This window comes from Macaca nemestrina, chromosome 12 (genome assembly GCF_043159975.1).
Source record: "Macaca nemestrina isolate mMacNem1 chromosome 12, mMacNem.hap1, whole genome shotgun sequence".
Lineage (NCBI taxonomy): Eukaryota > Metazoa > Chordata > Mammalia > Primates > Cercopithecidae > Macaca > Macaca nemestrina.
The window spans coordinates 124804737-124826044 of NC_092136.1; the positions used below are offsets into that span (position 1 = coordinate 124804737).

Genomic DNA, 21308 nt, shown 5'->3' on the forward strand with positions numbered 1-21308 from the left:
AGTAAGGGTTACCTGGATGACTGAGTTGCCCTGGGCGGGCAGTTTCCCCACCCTCCTTATGGGGCTACCTGAGGCTGAGCTGCTGCCGCCACGACTTTGATAGTACATTGGCTTCCAACCAGTCCATGGAATTATAAATGATTAACCGTTATCAGCGCACATCTTCACCTCTGTGTAAAAATAGATTGACTGTAATGAGTATTTGAATAAATCATAAGAATGGTCGCCCTGTGATCGGCTAACATCCTGCCGATGGCTGCCTGGTGAGTGAGCAGGGCGCCGGCCCTCCCGCCTAATGGCCTGCGATTCAGCGCCGGTCGCCTCTGTGATTGACGGGCCTGGGCTCCCAGGGCACCTCCTCTGCAGCCCTGCTGAGGAGCAGTCAGATCTCCAGGCCAGGGTTTAGGGGGAAGGGTACCTTCCTCCATCCTGTTCCAGGAAAGCCTGCCTAGGAGGTAGGGCGGGGGTGGGCGGAGGGGCAGACTAGAAGATAATGACCTTTGTGAGAATCGATGTCTCCTCGCATCGGAGGTTAGAGGGACCTCATAAGTCAAGTATGAGGAGCAAGCTGAGCGTGAACCTTAATGAGAGCTGAGAGCGTGGGGGGAAATAGGCCTGCGCATCCCCCCGATCCCTGAGGGCAGCCGGGCACCTCGGCTCTGGCCACCACACCCAGGAAAGCTCCCTGGCAGGGACACAGTCTTGGGCCTACAGAGAGGAACCAGGAAACACAGGTTTCTTCAGGTCTCAGGGCTCTGAAATGGAAAGATTCAAATGACCTTTCAGGGAGTGGTTTACCAGGGTGGCCTCAGGCATGGGGATCCTACCTTTTGGAGTGAAAGGAAAAAGAGCAGACGGGGAGGCAGGCTCAGGGTGATAGGGACCAGTTGAAGAGGGAAGAGTCTAAAAGTCTGAGGTTTCAGAGACAAGGCCAGTGAGGGCTGGATTTGAGAGGGAAACAGCAAATATTCCAAGTTAATTCCAGTGGTGTCCCATTTCTAGGCTATGTAACAAATCACCCATAACAGAATGGCTTAACATCATTTATTCTGCAGGTCAGGAATTCAGAAAGGGCATGGTGGGGCAGCTTGTTTCTGTGCCATGAGGTGCCACCATGGAATCTCAGTGGGGGCAGCTCAAAAGCTAGATGCTGGAATCATCCAAAGGCTTGTTCTGTCATCATTCTGGGCTTTGATGCTAGCTGTTGGCTGAGAGATTGGCTGGACTGTCTTGGCCAGACCCATGTGACAGCTCCATGTAGCCTGAGCTTCCTCACAATATGGCGGCTTGATTCCAAGAGTGAGCATTCAAGAGACAGCAAAAGGCAAGTGGAAGCTGTGTTGCCTTTTATTACCTACCCTTCGAAGGCAAGCTGCATCACAGCCACTGCATTCTCTCAACTGAGGCAGTTGCAAAGGTTCACCTAGGTTTAAGAGAAGGGGACATAAATACCACCCCCACTCCATCTCTCCAAGGAGGATCAACATCACATTGAAAGAACAGCATGAGGAATAGGATGTATCTTGTTGCAGTTGTCTTTAGAGAATACAGTCTACCACAATTAGTACTCATCAAGTTAGTGGTCTGGCATAGCACAGCCTCATCTATTTCCCAGAAAGAATAAAAGGAACCCTTCTTTGGGGGTGATTTGTTCACCCTAGAAAGACAGGCTAAAGAACCCCCTGCCTTAGATAAATTAAACTATCCCTTAATTCACAGAATGTTTGAGTCAAAAGGGCCCGCGGAGGCCAGGCAAGGATTCCTTCCTGGGCAGGCCATGCTGATGTTAGCAGGTCCTGCAGCTGGTAGAAACTTGGACCTCAGCGTCCATCTCAGCAAGACTGAGTTGGGTCTGTGACCCACATCTTCAAGTGTCAGGTCTGGAGGAGTCCTAGACTGTGAGCTAGGACTCCACAAGCCTTGAGCCCTTCATTCACATCCAGGGCTCCCTGGACCACCATCCCCATGGACTTCCAAGCTGGGGTAGGCTTCACACAAAGATTAGGATGTAAGATGCTCTAAGGGGCTGTGCTGTAGCTGGGGAATTTGGGGCAGCCCCTCCTCGCTGACCTCACATCCCCTGCTCTCCTTCCTTCCCGTCTGCCACATATTATGTCCTGGGGAGGCTGTGCCCTTCAAGAACTATAGTTTCTTTCCTTTGCCATTTTTCTGACTCAGATGCAGCTAAATCCTGGGTGCCTTGTTGTGACTTAAGGGGACAGAAAAAAGCCCAAGCTACCAAAGAGGAGAAACAACCAGCCCGTATCCCCAAAGGGCTGAGATCTGAGAATCGCTAACACCGAAGGGGAGGGGGCAGGGACGAGAGGGGTGAGGGGACTTGGTCTTGATAAAAAGTGCTGGAGTTTGGCGGGAGAGTCTTGGATTCTTCCACTTATTGGACACTTACTACATACTAGGCATTATGCTAAGCACTTAACGGTGCGTTCTCTCACTGAACCCTCACACTGTGTTATGGGATGCTGTTATTATCTCTATTACAGAAGAGGAGAGGAGGCTTAGAGAACAAGAGGAATACCCTAGGAAGTAACAGAGTTGAAATTCAACTGAGGATTCTCTATACTTGAGACTTATACTGTTCTCTTGTGTGATACTAGTTTACTCCTCTGTAAATGGAAATTCTGATGGCATCATCCCCAGTGTTACCTTCATTTCTAAGATTCTAAATGTGCAGATAAGATTTTGGGAACTTGTTTAGATATATCTAAGTGGGCCTACTTTATAGAGTTGAGTCTAGGTGAAAGTACGGAATGGTTTCCTGTTCTGTCCCCTTTTGTGAAACTTAGGTCAGGAAGCTAACATTTAATTTGGGTACGTGAAGGAAACAGACGGAAACAGACATAAAGATCATTTAGATTTTCAAGGCTCCAGCTTGGGAAAGAATGTTGGATTTGAAGTACAAAGATCAGGTTTGAAGCCCAGCCTTAGCACCCCTGTGATCCTGGGCACATCTCTTTGGCCTTTGGCTTCTTCGTCTCTGGAATGGAAATGGGGTTGTATATACTTCTCAGGACTGCTGTGAGGACTCACTGCGATCCAGCATGTGCACGTATCTGGAGCCATTCTTGGCATACAATAGGTACTCACTAAGGCTCCAGCCATCACTCACCCAGTAAATAAATAAAAAGTGGAGTTGGAAAGAAAGACTATTCCTTTCCATTGCTTCTGACAGAGATGGTCAAGAATCTTGCCTTTAACTGTACTCTCCATAAAAGTTCACTCATAAACTATTGATATTTTAATAATACACATTAGCATCTTGCCCTTTGACAAATGAATATTGAATGAGCAATAAAGAGGCAAAACACTAGCCAGGTATACTGCTGCAGAGAAGCTGGGATCCTGGCTGGCTGTCCAAGGGAATGCCCCCTTTCCAGAGACCTGGTAACTCACCCCTCACCCCAGTGACCCGTAAGGAAACAGCTCTCAAAAAGAGCTCAGAAACCAGCCGGGCCAGTCTGGCCTGGGTAGGGTTTGTCTTCATTTTTTCTTTCAGTGGCCTGGAGGGGACTTGGAAGGAGACAGAAAAGGTCATTAAAGAACCACTAAAAGGGTGGATGTTTTACCCCATGTGAAACACTTTGGATCTTCCTGTTACCTTTGGGAAAGGTGGAGGTTTCTTCTTCACGTACTCTCTTCTCCGTAGATTGCATCTACAGACAGTCAGACAGTGTGCCCACAGGAAATCAGGCAACGAGCGTAAAAACAACAGACTCGATCCACCCCACTCGACCAGATCTTGATGGGAACCTATGCTCGAAGGGTGTGTGCTAAGGTTTATCAAACAGAATTTCCTGCCTCTTCCAGCTTTGCTCCCAGCTCCGTGGCCCCAGCCTCCAGGTTCTCATGGCCTCTGTCTAGGCTGGTAGTCCTTGAGTGTGTAGAGAGCAGTGACAGGGGCTTTTCGCTGGTCCGGCTTAATTGGTGTGATTTAATGGCGTTTCTGGAGGATTCAGATTCAGGCTTTCCAAGCTGCAAATCTGCTTTCTAAATGTGGAATTTTTGTGGAGTGGTAAAAAATAATGGCTGTTCTGTGATTCCTGCCTCCTGAGCTAGGAGATTGCAATTTACATTATGCAAATAGACATTATGCAATCAAGGCACTTTAGCAGGAATCTGGCGGCAGAGAGGCCGATTGATGAGATGCCGAGGTCTGCAGCCCCAACTGGAGGCACCCCAGAAGAGTGAGATGGAGTGGGGAGGGGGTGGACCAGGCAGGGGAGGAGGCAAAGAGTCTGCTCCCCTGGCCCAAGGAGGCCGAGTGGAGCGGGCCCAGTGATGAATGCATCGGGGAGCTGCCAAGGCGACTGTCTCAATTAATGGCTTTGTTTAATCATACCCCCTGTCCAGAAGAGTATTGTCTTACGGATAATTTCGTTTGCCTAACGAGATTTTGCTAATTAAATCTCCTTTCAGTTGGTGTGACTATGCCTGCAGGAGAGGGGGCTATTTGGAGTCTTCTCCATAAACCTTTCTGGAGAGTAGCTGGGAAGGAGGGATGGGAGGCAGGAGAGAGAAGAGATGGAAAGAGAGAGACCCTTTCCTGCTGCAAGCAGGGCAAGAGGCTTTGAGCAGAGTTTGGAAGCTGCAAGGTGGCTGCCACCACCCAAATCTCCTTTCTTCATCCACTGAAATGCAGTTCCAAATCCTTGTCCAGCCCGAAAAGGTTTCCCTCTTTTTTCTTTCTCTGTGGTGCGTGTCACTTCCACCATTACCCATTCTCAGGTTCTTCTCAAATCCTCAGAGGGAGAACTGGGAGGCTTATAAGGAGGTTCTGAAGGGCTTCCAAGCACTGCTCCCAGTATCCCTGGCTGTGGGGGAGTGTTGTGATGGTATAGGATCCCCTCCTCTTGCCTTCACAGTTAGCCAGCCAAGCTGGCTCTTCAGAGAGGAAAAATTGCTCCAAAGCTAGCCATTTCTCCAGGGATAGTTGCATGAATCAAAGAGGAAAATACCTTGTTAGACTCATTTATCAACAGAGCTAGCCAAGGAGAGCCTCCTGTATCCGGAGGAGCCTAGCACTGTGCTTGCAATAGCTGGAGCCTAATTAATGCTGCTGTGATATGCATCCATGCCATCCCCATGCTGGACCACCTCCAGTGGTTCTTTGCTATCCACAGGTTGAAGTTCAGCTTTCTTGGCCTGGCTGACCATGAGCTCCACAGTTCAACCCTGGTCTACTTTTCTAACTTCATCTCTCACCCTGCAGCTGCTCCCCATCCCTGTAAATACAGACACTCAGATGCACAGGCACACTCCTACAGCTGATACCCCAAGTACGCCAGATTGCTCAATCTCCCCTGACGAATACTCTGTGTACTTTTATGCCTCAATGGCTTTGCACATGCTGCTTATCTGGACTGTCCTCAGCCTGGGCAGCCCTTGCTCATCTATCTCCTCTGTGACTTCCTCCTTACAGGCCTTCCCTGCCTCCCTGATTCCTATGCTGCTGCATTCCTTTGCCTGTAGACCATCACAAGACTCAAACACAATTATTAGTCTATCTATCCAAGTGAACCATTGAATGCCATTCTTCTTTCAATCCCAATACCTTGAATCGTTCCTGGCCATAACAGGCACCCAACAAGACTGATTAAGAGAAAGGATGGGCCTGGCGCGGTGTCTCACACCTGTAATCCCAGCACTTTGGGAGGCCAAGGCGGGCCCACCACAAGGTCAGGAGTTCGAGACCAGCCTGACCAACGTGGTGAAACCCTGTCTCTACTAAAAATACAAAAATTAGCCAGGCATGGTGGTGCGTGCCTACAATCCCAGTTACTCAGGAGGCTGAGGCAGGAGAATCGCTTGAACCCCGGAGGCGGAGGTTGCAGTGAGCTGAGATTGTGCCACTGCATTCCAGCCTGGGCGACAGAGTGAGACTTCATCAACAACAACAAAGAGAGAGAAAGGATGAAGGATGAATGTATGATTCAAGGTGAAGAGGGTGAAGTGATGGAGAGGCACTCTCCAGTTAAGCCCCCAAGCTCCAGGATGGATGGTGAAGGTGGCAGGGGATGGGGGGGCGGGTGGGGCAGGAGACTGATTTCTCCTGAGACCATGAAGAGGTAGCTGCCCATCCATTCATTACCTTCATTTCACAGGGTAAGGAGGAGCATCTGTGGTTCCCCATCTATGTGGGGGCCCTGTGCTTGGTGTGTCACTGTCTCATTTCGCACATGCTCACATATGAGGTGGGTACTATTTTTGCAGAGGGAACTGAGGCTCACCTGTTGTCATCGGAGGACAAGGCAGTGTTGGTCTGTAACTGGGCCCACTGAGGAACCCCAGGAGCATCTACCTGTAGGGAGGTAAAAGCTCCTATACTTCCCAGTCTCCCGTGTTCATGCCCCTACCCGCTCATCCACCCATCCATCCTTGCTGGAAGCTAAACTGCTCTGGGAGTTTGCCCTACTCTCTCTCCCCAGGACCCCAGGGTTCATACATGTTCTGGGATGCCGGCGTGTACCTGCCTGTGTGTGTGTGCATGTGCTGGGGGCCTGAGTGGTGCACAGGCCCTGCAGGGTGGCCTCTGGTTACTGGTTCTGGACTGCTGCCCAGCTAGTGGGGGGATGTCGGGGGTGGAGGAGTCTGCATTCCATGCTGGGGATGGAGCAGCCCAGGGGAAATGGCTCAGGTCTTCCTGTGCAATGTGGGGCAGGGATAGGGGAGGGCGGGTTGTGTGTGAGTGTGTGAGCGAGGCGGTCTTTCAGGAGAGTGCCTTTGTCTCCTTCTTGGCTTCTGAGTTTTAGTACTCTGCTTGTTGTTCTTTGTTGGGGCACGTCTGTCCATGGCCTATGTCTTCATCTAGGCTTGCAATCATCCTAATGTCCCCATCATGCTCTACTGAGCCTACAGTGTTTCTAGATATACAGTAGGTGCTCAACAAATGCTCGGTGAATGCAATGCATAAGTGAAGGATTGAACAAGTGTGCATTTTGGTGTCAGACAGACTTGGGTTCTGTTATTTACTTAGCTGGGAACTTGGGATTTAATTTTCTCATCTAGAAAGCAAGAATGATAATATTTCCTATTCTTTCTCGAAGGGTTGTTGGTGGAGGATTAAAAGAGATATGTGAAAGTGTTTTATAAACTATAAAGCACTGCACAAATATAAGAGGTTATTACTAGAATGGTTATTACACTCGAAGTGATCACTGTGTTTGAAAATTGAGGATTCTGTTTTCAGGAATGTAAAATCATCTAGGCCTGATTTGAACTCTGGGACTTGTGGAGCAATGGTTATAGGAACTGATTCTAGATTTGGCCAACAGTGGGAGCTTTCAGGGCTTGGAGGCTCAGCCCAGAGGCCCCTGCCCTCTCCCCTTCCTGGTGGACCGTCCCTGGGGTGGGAAGATGAGTCTGGGAAAATGGGCCATCTTCAGTTAAGTCACCTGTCCCCCAAGTGGACCCATGGAAATGGTCTTCCTGAGTCTCTGCCATTGTCTGGACTCCATGCCTCGTTATCTTTTCATATGCTGTTCCCTCTGCCAAAGACACTTTTTGCCCTTTTCTCCACTGGTCTTTTCACCTCTTGTGCCATAGTTGCTGCACTGTTTCCAGGCACCCAGGTTACCAAGTTTACTGCCATGAGGGAATCTATCACAGTGTACCTGGGACTCTTAATGCCTGCCTGCCTTACCAGTGTGCACTGCCAGGGGAGGTACTGGGCTTCACTCATCGCTGGAGCCCCAGAGCCAAGTGGATGAACGGATGGAAGGATGAAAGATGAAGGGAAGGGTCGGAGCTTGGTAACCGCACAAAATTGGAGCTTCTGAAGCACACTGAGCTACAGGGGAAGGCAAGGAAGAAGTTGTTGCAGAGAGATCAGTACTGCCTTGCAAATCACACCCACATTTCTGAGATATTTCCCAACCAACCTCATGCTCCAAATGTCAGCGAGGCTAATCTTCCTCGGGGTCACAGGGTCTGGGGACCCCAGTGCCCTGTAGGTGGGTGCCTGGCCCTCAGCCAGCTGGGCAGTAAGGCCTACATGCTGGATCTGCGTCCTGAGAATGGAGAGGCATCTGCCTGTTGCCGACCTCTCGAGGTGAGCAGTTCTCACCTGGGGATGCAGACACTGCCTCCGCTTATCTCCAACCCTTCCAGATCTGTCTCTTGGTGGGGTTGGCCCCAGCTGGCAAAGAATCTGCTATAAACCCTCCCAGGTACCTGGCTCCCTCGCCTTCCCCCTGAGTTGGAGGCATCTTGTGTCTTGCCTGTTCTGGGCCTTTCCCCCCATTGCCCTCCCACTCCCAGCCCCAGGCAGCCTCAGCAAAGTGCCAGGGGACTGGGAGGCTTTTCATTACCAAATGCACTGAACCTATTTGTGAGTGTTTTGCAAAGTGTTTAATCCAAGGTGTTCCCTCAATTAAATTAGTGCAAACATCTGTGTCCCACATCCACCTCCATTTGCATTCTGTGCCATTTATTACAGCGGGAAATTGGAAGGCACCTTAGGAATACTTAGGACCGAATTAGGCTAGGTTGGGGTGGGCATCTGGGGGAGGGCAGGGCGCTTGTGAGACTGGTCTACAAAGTGGATCCTTTGCCAGGCTGGGACTTGGGAGGACCCATTTCCTGGTGCAGGAGACCACACGGTGGGTGGTGTCTGGGCTTGAGACCACCTGGTCTCGTGGGGAAGACTGGGTGAATTTAATTAATGCTGCCACTCCCCACCTGGGACCATGTACCTGCAGAGGCACGAGAAGTTCACCGTTGCTGTTTTATGACTTTAAACCCAATTTTTAAAAAAGTGTATCAAATTAAAGTGACCTATCTGGGACTCTCCCTGGGGGAGCCCTTCCATGCTGAAAGGTGTGTGTTTTATCCTGAAACTACTCAGCTTTGGTGGCTAGCTGAGCATGGCTGGCAGCTTCTCTTCCCGTATGCCATGTGATCCCCATGACTGTTAAGTGTTATACTTTAGGAATCCTACTAATATACCAGTCTAGGAGGCATCAGAGAATAGTTTCTGCTGTGTGACAGGCCTGTGCCAAGTGCTTCACATGCACTGTCTGTGGTCACCCTCCACCAGCCCTCTGAGTCATGATGAATTAGGGACTGGAGCTCAGAAAGGCCAAGCAACACATTCATTGTTCCACTGCTAGAAAGCAGAGCCACCGGGATTCAGACCTGGGTCTGCATGATGCCAAAGACTATGTGCTTTCCACTGCACTTGGAGGTCTCTCTCAAATGAAGCAATTGGACTAGGCTTTGAATCAGGAATGGTGCTGCCTCCCCAAATCCCCTGACCGGCATGCCCTGGCTAGGTTGTACAGTGGCCCTGGTCCTAGCCTGCCCCATTAAGATGGCTTATCCTGGGACTTCTGGGGACCTATGATGGGTAAGCTCAGGCTGCTGCTGACTCACCAGGAGAAGGGGAACCCTGGGTTTTGAGGGATGGGACAGGGAGCAAAAGGAAAAGAAGTTTGAGGAGTGAAGGAGAGGCTCGTAGGCTGCTGAAGGGACCTTAGTGGTTACTGAGTTTCTCAGTACTGAGTGAGGAAACTGAAGTTCAGGCTGGACTGGAACCCAGGACTCTAAGGGTGAGTGCTATCTTTCTAGATGTAAAATGTAAAATGAGATTGGAGCAAGAAACTGGGGTGGAAAGGGGATAGGAGTCTACTGTGGACCCCAGACTTCAGGAAGAAGAACCTCACCAATTCCTGGGGTTCTACCTAGAGATGTCCAGGGAACAGGAAGAACAGCCAGGAGGTGTCTTTGTCGTTTTGTGCTCCTGTAACAGAATACCTGAGATGGGGTAATTTATAGTAAACAGGAATTTATTTCTCACGGTTGTGGAGGCTGGGAAGTCCAGGATTAAGGTGCCGGTGTCTGGCAGGGGCCTTCTTGCTCTGTCACAACATGGCAGGAGGCATCACATGGCAGAAGGACAAAAGAGAGGGCCAGAGAGAGACAGCAAGAGGGACTGGGACCCACTCCTGCAATAACAAACCCACTCCCGTGGTAAAGGTGGCACACTCATGACCTAAACACCTCTTAAAGGCGCTGCCTTCTAATATAGTCATAATGGCAATGAAATTTCAACATGAGTTTTGAAAGGGACAAATGTTCAAACCATAGCAGGAATATTCCTGGGACACCCTACTGGTGCTCGTCTCTGCCTTCCCCTTCCCCAGTTTGCCCTGTGGTCTAAGCAAGACCACAGCATCTGGAGGAAGATGGTACAATGGAGGGACATTGAATTTGAGCTCAAATGTCTGCTCTGCCACTTCCTCCCTCTGACCAGCTATGACCATGTCTTAGCCTTAGTTTCTCCATCTATTAAAGAATAATAATGATCTCACCCCACAGGATTGTTGGGAATATTAAGGGAAATGTTAGGCATGCTTGACCGTAGAATAGGACTCAGGACATCACTGAGCATTTTGCTTTTTCTTCCACAGCTCCTGTCTACCTTCCCCTCTTAGGCCCTGTGCTATGATCCTGGGCATTAGGGAGGCTGTGGAGGTGAGGATGGGCAACCCCTGCTTCAGCTCACCCTCCTCACTTTCCCATTCTCTCTCCTCCCTCTCTCTTCAAAAGACTTTAATAAATGCATCTCAGCGTGTGGCACTGCCTGGGGCTTTGTAAGAATAAATTGCTTATCCCAGTCCTTATTTCCTAGAAATGACAATCTATAATAAAAATGCACGTATTAAGCACTGGATGTGTGTAGTACCCAGTGCTAGGCACAGCAGGGTCAGCCTGAAAGCGACCCCCAGGGCCTCTTGTCTCCTCCCAGACCCCAAAAGTTTCTGCTTTCTTTGGAATTGGCAGATCCCAGAACCATCTGCCTTTCCCAGCAGGATTTTGGGTTTCTGTGCCCCTTTGTGCCTCTCTGCTTATCCACACGAGGTCCTCTCTGCCTAGAATGCCCTCTACACACCGTGTTTACCTGGTTGGAACTCAGTTTCTTGATGAGGAGTGCCTCTGTGACAACATCTGTGCTGGGCTCATCTTCCTTGAGTGCACAGTGCCCACTGAGCATCCTCCTGGGACTCTTCCTCACCCTGGGTTTCTCTTCTGTCTCTACCAGAGGTGCCTAGTTCTGGTGAAGGGCACTAGAGGTCAAAGTATGATGTCCTAGAGCCAGCACAGGCCCTGGGGTCATCTCTTCTGCCTTGCCTGCAGGGCACATCATGCCCAGTCCCTCCACAGCAGAAAAGAATGCTGGGCATTGGAATGCCTTCCCCTCTCGTTAGCCTTTTGCACTCAATAAATGCTTGTTTTGTTGGACAACTTCAGCAGCCTCCTTCACTAGCATGCTTGAAGAGAGGTTGTCAGAGCAGCAGCCTCCCTCTCTAATTTCCAGGGTGTTTAGGCTGAGAGCCCTTCCATGTCTCTGTTACTTGCAATTCTAGTAAGGATTTGCTCTCTCCCCACCCAGCTTCAGGATATGTGATCTCCAGAGGTACGAAGGATAGGCAAAGAAGAATGACCCTTAATGTATTGCCCCTGTATCTTTGCCAAGGACATTTCTTTCTCCCACAGTCTGTTTTTGCTCTCCACGTGGCCAAATTCTTCCCATCCCCCTAGCTCTTATCCCACCTCTTCCACAAAGTCTTCTTAAGAAGATCCTTCAGGGGAAAGCAATTTCTTCCTCCCAGAGCCCCTGGCCTGAACCTCCTGCCACTGACCATCCCAGGTATGTCTGTGTCTATCCTTTTCCCCTGGGCCATGTCAGTCCAGGGTCCACGGCTGATGCTTCTGTAGTCCTCGCTCAGCCTGGCCTGCTCTTGGCAAGTGCTGAATTTGCAATAGATGTTTCCCAAATGAACAAATGAACAGGACTATTTCTTGTTTGTCTCAGAGGGAGGTGTCTCAGTTTTTCTCTCATCCATTGCTTGGAGCTTTCTTCTCCAGGGTTCTAATGAACCTGAAGGCGATTTGTCACTAGTTACTGGAAACTAGATGCTGTGGCCAGCAAAAGAAAAACAGGTGTTAAATTCTCTGCTTGGTATACTGAGCAGACTGGAATTACTTTTGCACAGCAGCTCTGTCAGGTCCCAGGACACTGATACTCTACAGGCAAAGTCTCCAAAACAGAGTAAGCAAGATGGGCCATTGGAATAAGAGAAGAAAATCTTGCAACTTTACTTACTTGTATTTTTAAAAAATCTTATTTTACTTAGCTTTCTATTTTTGAAATGTGTTTTATAAGACACATCATATACTGGTAGAGTAGTGTGGCTTATATACAATGTATATATTGTAACATACAATATAGATGTATTATATATAAGATATATATGATATATATGACCTATATTATATACAACACACATACATATATGATGTGTGTTCTTTATAGTACATAGATGTATTATATGTGTTATATATAATACATGTTATATATAATGTGTTATATATAATACATGTTATATATAATACAGTAGTGTGGCTGGTATAAAATGTGTATATTATAACATATAATATAAATGTATTATATATATAACATGTATATATAACATGTTATATATATAATACATTTATATGTTACATATATTACATTTGTTATATATATACAAATATATATATTTTATTATAGATTGTCATTTCTAGGAAGTAAGGACTGGGATAAGCAATTTATCCCAGTTATATATATACAAATGTTATATATAATACATTTATATTATATGTTATAATATATACATTTTATACCAGCCACACTACTGTACCAGTATATGGTGTGTCCTATGTGATGGGTCTCACTATGTTGCCCAGGGTGGACTTGAATTGCCCTCAAGTGATCCTCCATCCATATAACATATATAATATATGTATATATAACATATATAACCTACATATTATATATAATATATAACATATACACACATGTTTATATGTGTACATCTTGAGGGTGCATTGTAAATCTTTACTGGTAGAGTTTTGTAAACATCTGGGGATCCCATTCCCCTGGGAATCCCCAGGTCCTAGGACACGGCAGGCATTTGCAAATACGTGTGGCTGAACTCATACTGATTTAAATGGATATTATTGGATACTAATGGATACTATTGGAGAATCTTTTAAAGTTTTAAACTTGGCTTTGATTTGGTCCTCAGTGATTTACTTCTAAATGGTATACCTAGAGAACCCTGGTGCAGCAAATAAACAAGAATAGTCAGCCCTCTGTATCCATAGGTTCCACATCCATGAATTCAGTCAACAGCAGATGAAAAGTATTTGGAGAAAAGAAAAATGGATGGCTGCATCTGCACTGAGCATGTGCAGACTTGTTTCTCGTCATTATTTCCTAAACAATATAGTATTACAACTATTTACACAGCATTTGCATTGTGTCGGGTATTATGGGTAATCCAGAGATGATTTAAAGTATATGGGAGAATACGTGTAGGTTACATGCAAATACAGCACCGTTTCATATCACAGATTCGAGCGTCCATTGATTTTGGTATCCGAGTGAGATCCTGGAACCAATCCCACACAGATACCAAAAAACAACTGTATGTGCCTACTGTATACCGGGTTCTAAGATAGGAACTGGAGTAATGAAATTAAAATAAAAAATTTTTGGCTGGGCGTGGTGGCTTATGCCTGTAATCTCAGCACTTTGGGAGGCCAAGGTGGGCGGATCACCTCAGGTTGGGAGTTCAAGACCAGCTTGATCAACATGGTGAAACCCCCATCTCTACTAAAAATACAAAATTAGCCGGGTGTGGTAGCACATGCCTGCAATCCCAGCTACTCAGGAGGCTGTGGCAAGAGAATCACTTGTACTTGGGAGGCAGAGGTTGCGGTGAGCAGAGATTGCGCCATTGCACTCCAGCCTGGGCAACAAGAGCAAAACTCTGTCTCAAAAAAAAAAAAAAAAAAAAAATTTAGACATGGGAGTCTCACTGTGTTGTCCAGGCTAGGCTTGAACTCCTAGCCTCAAATGACCCTCCCACCTCAGCCTCCCGAGTAGTTGGGACTACAGATGCATGCCACCATGCCCAACTTGTAGTGATAAATTTGAGGTCCTTCACCTCAAGTTATGTATATTCCTTTTTTTCAAAAACAAACAAAAATGACTAAACAAGAAATTTTTGTAATGTAAATTTTCAAACAGATTTCAAAAAAGAGAACAGTAGATCACGAACTCCGTGTACTCATTACCCAGCTTCAGCAGCTATCAGCCCTTTCTCTTCGTTGGGGGTCTTTGGAAACAAGTCCCAGGCCTCGTATCATCTCCTCTGCAAGAGCTCCGATGCGCACAGCCTTTTAGAGAGAGGCAGACTTCTCAACAAATGCCGTTGTGTTGCAGGAGCTGTGCCCCACTGGCAAGACCTGGGCCTAGCGCTAGTCCGGAGGGATCACTACTCCCTGGGGAAAGTAGAGAGAGGTCAGGAATGATTTTTATATCGAGGGCGTCTAGGCTGAGTCACTAGGCTTAACTTCTAGGCTCCTGTGTTGAAATTTCAGAACTACAGAGGTGACCTGCCAGATAAGGACTGAATATGAGAGGAAGACACACCTATTGGAGGAGACTGCAGGTGTCCACAGAACATAGATGGAGCACTTATAGCTCTCACAGTCCGCCTCCCTTTTCCCACAATGGGGAAACTGAGGCTCAGAAAGCTGAGGCCTCCTCCCCACAGTTGCACAACTGGAGATCGGCAGGGCGGAATGGGGCTGGGCCCAGGTTCCTCCCTCTGCCTCCCCTCAGCATAGGGGGGAACCCCGTCTGTGCCAGGCTGGGCTTGCCTTTTTCACACACCCAGGTTTCTGTCACCGGGAAAAGCATATGCTGATCGCCCAACAGGCTCTGGGCTGCAGGCGCCCCTCTGCCCCCCGGCAGCTTCTGGAGGGGGCCAGCGGCCTGTAGCCCCCGAGTCATCACGGGAGACATGTGACTTCTTCTTTCTTCCTGTACAAGTTGAACACTTGCCACCCTGCTGTCTGTTTTTCCTTGCTAAGGTTCAGTTCTAATTATGTTGATTTTCTTCATCCCACCCCCTCCTGGAAGCTTATTAGGTTGAATATTTTTATTTATTATCATTTCGCCCAACTCCTGCCAGCATTTCCAATTACTCTCCCCGCTTCCTTGTAATTGTCTTTCTGTAATGGCTCTGAAACAATTGCGCTAAATGAGGTGTCTCCTGGAAGATGAGAGTCTCACTTCATTAAAGGCTAATGTATTCTCAGCTCCAGCTCTGTGGGGCTAGCTTGGAAGGAAGACATTTAAACAGCTTCTTTTATTTTATAGGGAGCAACTTTTCAGCGACAAAGATGTCTGTGGGGTGTATGTGTATGTGTGTGCGTTGCCTGGATTTTAATTTAAAGAAAGTTTATGAAATAATGTAAGTCCCTTTATTGATGAGACTGTTCTCAGCGAGCTGAGATCTATACAGAGGGGGTGTAGGGGAGAAGGAGGGGAAGGGGCAGTCGATTCTGAGGTCCGCCTGCCTTTCTGCTGTTTCCCAACCCATCCTCTCTTGCTCTGTTCCTGCTGGCTCAACCCCCAAATGGATTCATGCCTCCATCCTGTGTCTCTACCTCCTCATTATATGCTCAGATTCCACTGTGGTGATGGCCTCAATGATGTGTTATTTTGTATCAGTCAAGTTTTTTTTAGTTTGTATATCCTATCTCTTCATTGTTCATTCATTTGTTCTACTGTCATTCATTCAACACCTGCCCATTGCCCACTCTGTTCAGGCGTTATTCAGGTTAGAGACATGCCTTTTGGAGCTTATAGAACAGTGGCAAATAGACAGAGCTAACAGTAAGCAGGCACCTCTAGCACAATATGTTAAGTGCCTCCAACAGGCAAGGCCACAGCACTCTTCAAGCAGTAAGGAGGGCACCTCGTGAAACCTTGTGGGATCAGGGCTGATACCTGAAGTGGCCAGGGAATGAGTGGAGGGACTCCAGGCAGAGGGAGCTTCGTGAATCATGTCCTGGTAGCCAGAGAGGGCTTGGCTGATGAGGTGAAATGCAAAACTTTCCACCTGTCAGGAGCATCCTGTGGGACAAAGGCTGGGGGAAAGCTGGGGCTGGAGACTCTGGAGGGTCTTGAAGGACGTGGAAGAGTTTTAAGCGGGAGATTGATCTGGCCAGATCTGTGTTTTGGAAAAGAGAACCCTGCTTCAATATGTGGAATAGATTGGAGGAAGGCAAAAAAGAAACGAGGCACGGAGACCTCTCAGGAAGCTGCTGCCAGAGGTTATGATGACCCACCTGAAGCCGGAGGCAGTGGAGAGAGAGACCTGTGTACCTGTATGAGATGTTTCAGATGGAAAAATGGCAGGCTCACAAAGGGGAGTGGCGGGAGGGAGAGGGGCACCAAGGATGGGCTCTAGGTTTCTGACTTGGGCAGCTGGTGAATGTTGAGTGGTGGGGTCCTGAAAACAAGGACAAGGTGTGGTACCCAATGAGAGGTCGTTGTAGCTCCCCCAGGCTGTGGGATGACCAGGCACAAATCCCAGCAGACGTTGCCCACCTCGGTCACTGTCACCACAGGACCTCTACCAACCCGACCTTTGGGTTGCAGGTGGCATCAGCTCACTCCTTCAGAGCGTAGTAGACAGCTGCATCTGTCGAGTTCTTAAAAGCACCTGGATGCTGTCAGCTGTCAGCTGAGCAGGTCACCGATTGGCTCCAACTTCTGTCCCAGGCAACACAACTCATACCAAGGGCTTCGGGTGTTCACCAGCAGCTCCCAGGGACAAAGACTACCTCTTCTAAGGGAGTTGTTATTGCACAGTCAAGAACGAGTAGGGAGGCCCTTCCTGGTATGTTTGGGTTGGAAGTGAAGAATTTAAGTACAACCAAAAATATCTTTATGCTTCTGAGGCATTTGCTTAGGGTCCCTGGAAGCTTGCCCGCACCATTGGTGGTGATAGCAATAAAAATTGTAATAAAACTTTCCACATTTATCAGGGCCTACTCTTGTCCCAGACACTCTTTGAAGCACTTGCATGATAGCCTTCCAGTCCTATCACGTAGATATTATCATTTTCTCTGTCATAAAGAGGAGGGAACAGAGGCAAAACAGGGAGAAGTACACAGGCTACTGGGCCTGCCCTGTGGCAGTTGCCTTCTCAGAATGAAAGAAGGAAGGAGAGAATCCTGCTGGCAGAGCGTGTTTGGGTGTGAGTGAGGAGGAGAGGAGGGTGGCTTGGCCCTGCCCTCCGCTTGCTGTTAGCTGCTCCTCATGCGCACGTGTCCTTCGGGGTCCTATGCAAATGCCACCGATGGCCCCAGGTGGACCTAGGACTTCCTTCCTCCCTGGTTCCCAGACTTTGTACATTTCTCAGTGATAGCTCTGCTGATTTGTCATGATTCCTTGGCATGGCTGTCACCTCATTTCTACCTTGGGTTTCCCCAAGGAAGGATGCTGGCTCACTCCTCTCTATCCTTGGCACCCAGCACAGAGCCTGGCACACAGTGGGCTTTCTATGAATAAATAAATGCTATTAGGGAGGCCAGGATGCTCAGGAGGGACCCTGGAGGTCGGAGTCAAAGAGGACCCCCTGGTTCCCTTCATCACAGGAGCAGCAAGGTGTCTAGATATGCCCCCGATTGGACTCAGCTCTTCCCAGGGGCCCACTTGGTAATAAGGGGCAGTTGTCAGGAACACAAATCTCTCGTTGCACTCTGGGGAAGTGTGGGGGTTGGGATAAGTGCTCCTCCTGGGTGGGAGCATCGAAGGAAGCCGCGTCTGGCTGGATGTTTATCCTGATGAGGTGCTTATGTAACACCAGGCTTCCTCCGGCTCCCAGGGACTGAAGAGCGCACACACCAAGGAAACAAACAAATGGAGATGCGAACCACTTGTGCCATTAGACAACTGAAGGGAAGAGGTGTACACATCTGACGTCCTCAGCAAAAATTTAGCACCAGGGCAATTTCCAAACCACTTTTTACAAAGAAAAAAATCTCTTTTATATTCCAAGTGTAAAAACTCACCAATGGCTTCCATGTCCCTGAATCTCAGATGCTGCACTGATGGCCATTTGCCAGGGCTGCAAAGGGTAAATGGGGTTCCTGGAGGTTCTACCCACACCACCTCCCTGCCAAGGGGCTGGTGCCACCTCCTCAGCAGCTCCCTCCTCACCCAGTGGGATCAGCCTGAGGTCAGCGAGGGGAGAAAAAAAAAGGGAACGCAGTCCCAGGTCTGAACCAGGAGTCCTGGTCTTGAGATCTGGTCACTAAATGGCTGTGTGACCTTGGGCAAGTGGCTTACCCATTCGGAGCCTCAGTTTCACATCTGCACAATGAAGAGAACAATCAGTTCTGACCCGCCTAACTCACTGGCTTGTTTTGAATACCTGTACCCTGCACAGGTTGTGTAGGGGATCACAAGCGCATTGTGACACTGCCTGTCATCCAAGCTGGGTCACAGCTGAGCCCCAGGTACAGGTGAGTAACATGGCGTCCCCTGCCTGCTCTAGCCAACCTTCTTTTCCTCCTGCTCCAGAGCTGAGCCCTGTTCCCGCCTCACCTTCCGTAACACTCATGACAGTGTCCAGCTGAATTCTAAGTCTGAGGTTCCAAGGGGCTCTTGGAAACAGCAGATGGGGATGGAAAGTGGCCTGCACACTGCTGAACAGTGGATGGTTTAGGGTAAGAAGTCTTAGAATCCTGGAATGGATCTAAATGGAAAATCACTTTACTCACTTCCTAAACATGTGCTAAAGACCTACCACACACCGGCATTGTGCTAGACATTGAGGATGCAACAGTGAATGATACACAGTCCCTGTCCTTTCAGAGTTTGCTGTCTAGCAAGTATTCCAGATTAATGCCCATTTACCACCATTTTATAGATGAAAAAATAAGGCTGCCTAGAAGGGAAAGTGACTATCCTGGCCACCTGGCTGGTTCGTGGCTTTAGCAGGATCAAACATCTGCATTGTGAAGATGAAACGAGTGAACGCACACCCAGGGCTCAGAGCTGTGCCTGGACCCACCCAGTGAGTGTTCTCTACGTGTTTCCATTGTTCTCTATGTATTTCCATGACATCTCCAGACTCCAGGAGCATTTCCGTGATGCCACAAGACCCCTCGTTGCCCTGAGCTCCAGCCTCACTCATATCATGAGGTTGGGCATTTGAGATGAGCCCAGCCCACCCCCAGGATGAGACTGACAAAGGCAGGACAGGGATGACAGTGGGTCCTGAGGCCCTTGACCCTGGCTCTTATGGGAGCAACCTGGGCATTTTGTTCTTTCATTCAATCAATGCTTATGGAGAGCTTGTCCCATGCCAGGCACTGGGGCTACATTGCTGAATGGCACCAACAAGGCCCCGGCCCTCAAGGAATTTCTGTATTAGTGGGGAAAAGGATTGGATCATCAACTATAAATAAACAAATGAACCAGATATTTTCAGAATGAGACAAGAGCTGTCCAAGTCACATTCAGGGTGACTGACTAGAGAGTAACAGGGTGGTTGTTTGAAGGTGGTGGGGGGTAAGGTGGGGGACAGGCTTTGTGCATTTCTGGAAGTCGCCCTGCCAAATGAGCATGGTTCTGGAGAGACTCTGCCCAGCACCAACACACCAGTCTCCCAAGCTCAGCATTCCAAATAAAGGTAATCAATACTGAGACAGTCTCTACCCTTCCCAGCCCCTGGCCCACAGCTAGAAGTCATGCATCTAGTATAGGCTACCTCAGTTTTCACCAGTATCCCCTTGGAGGGCTCCATGACCTCCTTTCATCAAAATGTGGAATCACGAGTAAAAGAAATAGAGAAAGACCAGGACTGTTCCTCTGATGCTCCTCGGGCCTGAGTTCTCCAATCTCAGGAAATGAGGGAACATAGCCTGCTGGGAAGATGGTGGGGATGGACTCCAGGCTGATTCCCAGAACGTCAGGGTGAAACTTCCAGAACTGAGAAGCCACAGAAAATATTTTATTCCAGGGCAATGGCAACGGCTGGGGAACTACAACAGCCTCCCCATTCCATGAGCAGGGGAAGAGCCAAGACACAGTTTCCAAGGCACTTCAGGGCCCAACTTAACAAAGCCAGGAGCCTGCCTAGGACATCAGTCAAGCAGAGATAAAAAGGGGGCTTCAGGGACTGAGTTTCTGTGTATGGGTTGCCTGCTGAGTCTGTCTCTTCAGAAGTGCATCAGAAGCACCTTTAGAAGAGACATTTGACTCAGAATGAAGTGTCCTCCTTCCTCTGGGACTGTTCCCCACCGCCCTAAACCCTGGGCAGGCATCTCAGGTGAAAATCGGGAAGAAGGGAGGCTTTCCTGACCAGGTAGTACCCACTGTGTGCATTTGGGGGCAGGGGAGGGCACCCAGACTCCATCCAGAGAGTACCTGGTGCCACTAAGCCAGTGCTGGGGTTGCCAGGCCCCAGGTTCCCACTTATCTCTGGGGATTGGTGGTCCGCGGTGCCTCCCCTGCCAGTCCTTATCCTTGAGCCCCTGATCCTCAGAGCTCCCTTTTGTTCACCAACCCACTGACTTGGCAGCCCCCGAGAGACCATTTTTTTTCCGGATAGCCACTTCCTGGTTTCTCAGCAGATCAGTCCTGCTGCTCTTCTCTGGCTCAGCTGCTGTAGTGGCTGCAGATTTCTTAGTAATGATCTTCCTCCAGGAGCAGGGGAGAGAGAAGCTGCTGCTTCCACTGCAGCGCCTCTGTCTCGGCTGCCAACATCAAAGCTTTCCTTGTGGCTTTGGTAGAATGTTGAGAATTGCGAGATAATTAAGTTGCATTTCTGTGCATTGTTTACTGTTGCTCTCAACCAATCACTATTCCATAGGGGCTAATCTGTGTAGGGTTTGCTTTTTTTGTTGTTGTTGTTGTTGTTTTTTTCTTTGCAGTGCTTGTTTGTACCACATTCTTCATTATGCTTCAGTTACAATTTTAATTTTACTATTATTAAATCTTCCCCAAAGCTGTACTATTCTGCGCCTCTGAGCTGGAATTCCTGATTTGGGGACTGTTTGCATCTGGGCCTGTTCACAAATGATTGTTCTTGTTTACAAAAGAATATACATTAAAACTCAACACTAGAGGAATCCCTGCTCCCTTCCCTCCTCGCTGTCCCCGCTGGCTCACCTGCTCTTAGTTGGTAGGGGAGAGGGGAGAGGGGAGAGGGGAGAGGGGAAGCAGGAACCATCTGGTACTTTCTGAGATTATGCTGTTGAAAGAACACCTTCATGGCCTCCAATGGTCAAACCAGCCTCCAGTGGCCAAAGAAGTCGAGTGCAGGGTCCGGCCAGTGAGCTGGAGGCTGTTTTCAAGGCCTGCCCGATCCCAATAGGATACCTCCATGTTTATTCCAGCAATGGTTAGGAGTACGGGCTTTGCAATCAAACAAATCTGG

At 48.6% G+C, this 21308-nt stretch overlaps 1 protein-coding gene and 1 long non-coding RNA gene across 22 annotated transcripts in view; one reads left to right on the forward strand and one right to left on the reverse strand.

Annotated features, from left to right (window-relative positions):
* Positions 1-21308, forward strand: part of LOC105476270 (PBX/knotted 1 homeobox 2) — a 330030-nt gene that overhangs the window by 132305 nt on the left and 176417 nt on the right. The window lies entirely within an intron of this gene.
* On the reverse strand, positions 1092-18279 carry LOC105476267 (uncharacterized). Of its 3 annotated transcripts, none has more exons than XR_011611260.1 (5): positions 18212-18279; positions 17935-17990; positions 15863-16085; positions 14140-14346; positions 1092-1423 (listed from the first exon to the last, which is right to left on the reverse strand). It is a non-coding gene; the product is annotated as an uncharacterized lncRNA (long non-coding RNA). The 3 variants fall into 3 exon arrangements; XR_011611259.1 differs by lacking the exon at positions 1092-1423 and adding an exon at positions 11798-11934; XR_003016773.2 differs by lacking the exons at positions 1092-1423; positions 15863-16085 and adding an exon at positions 11798-11934.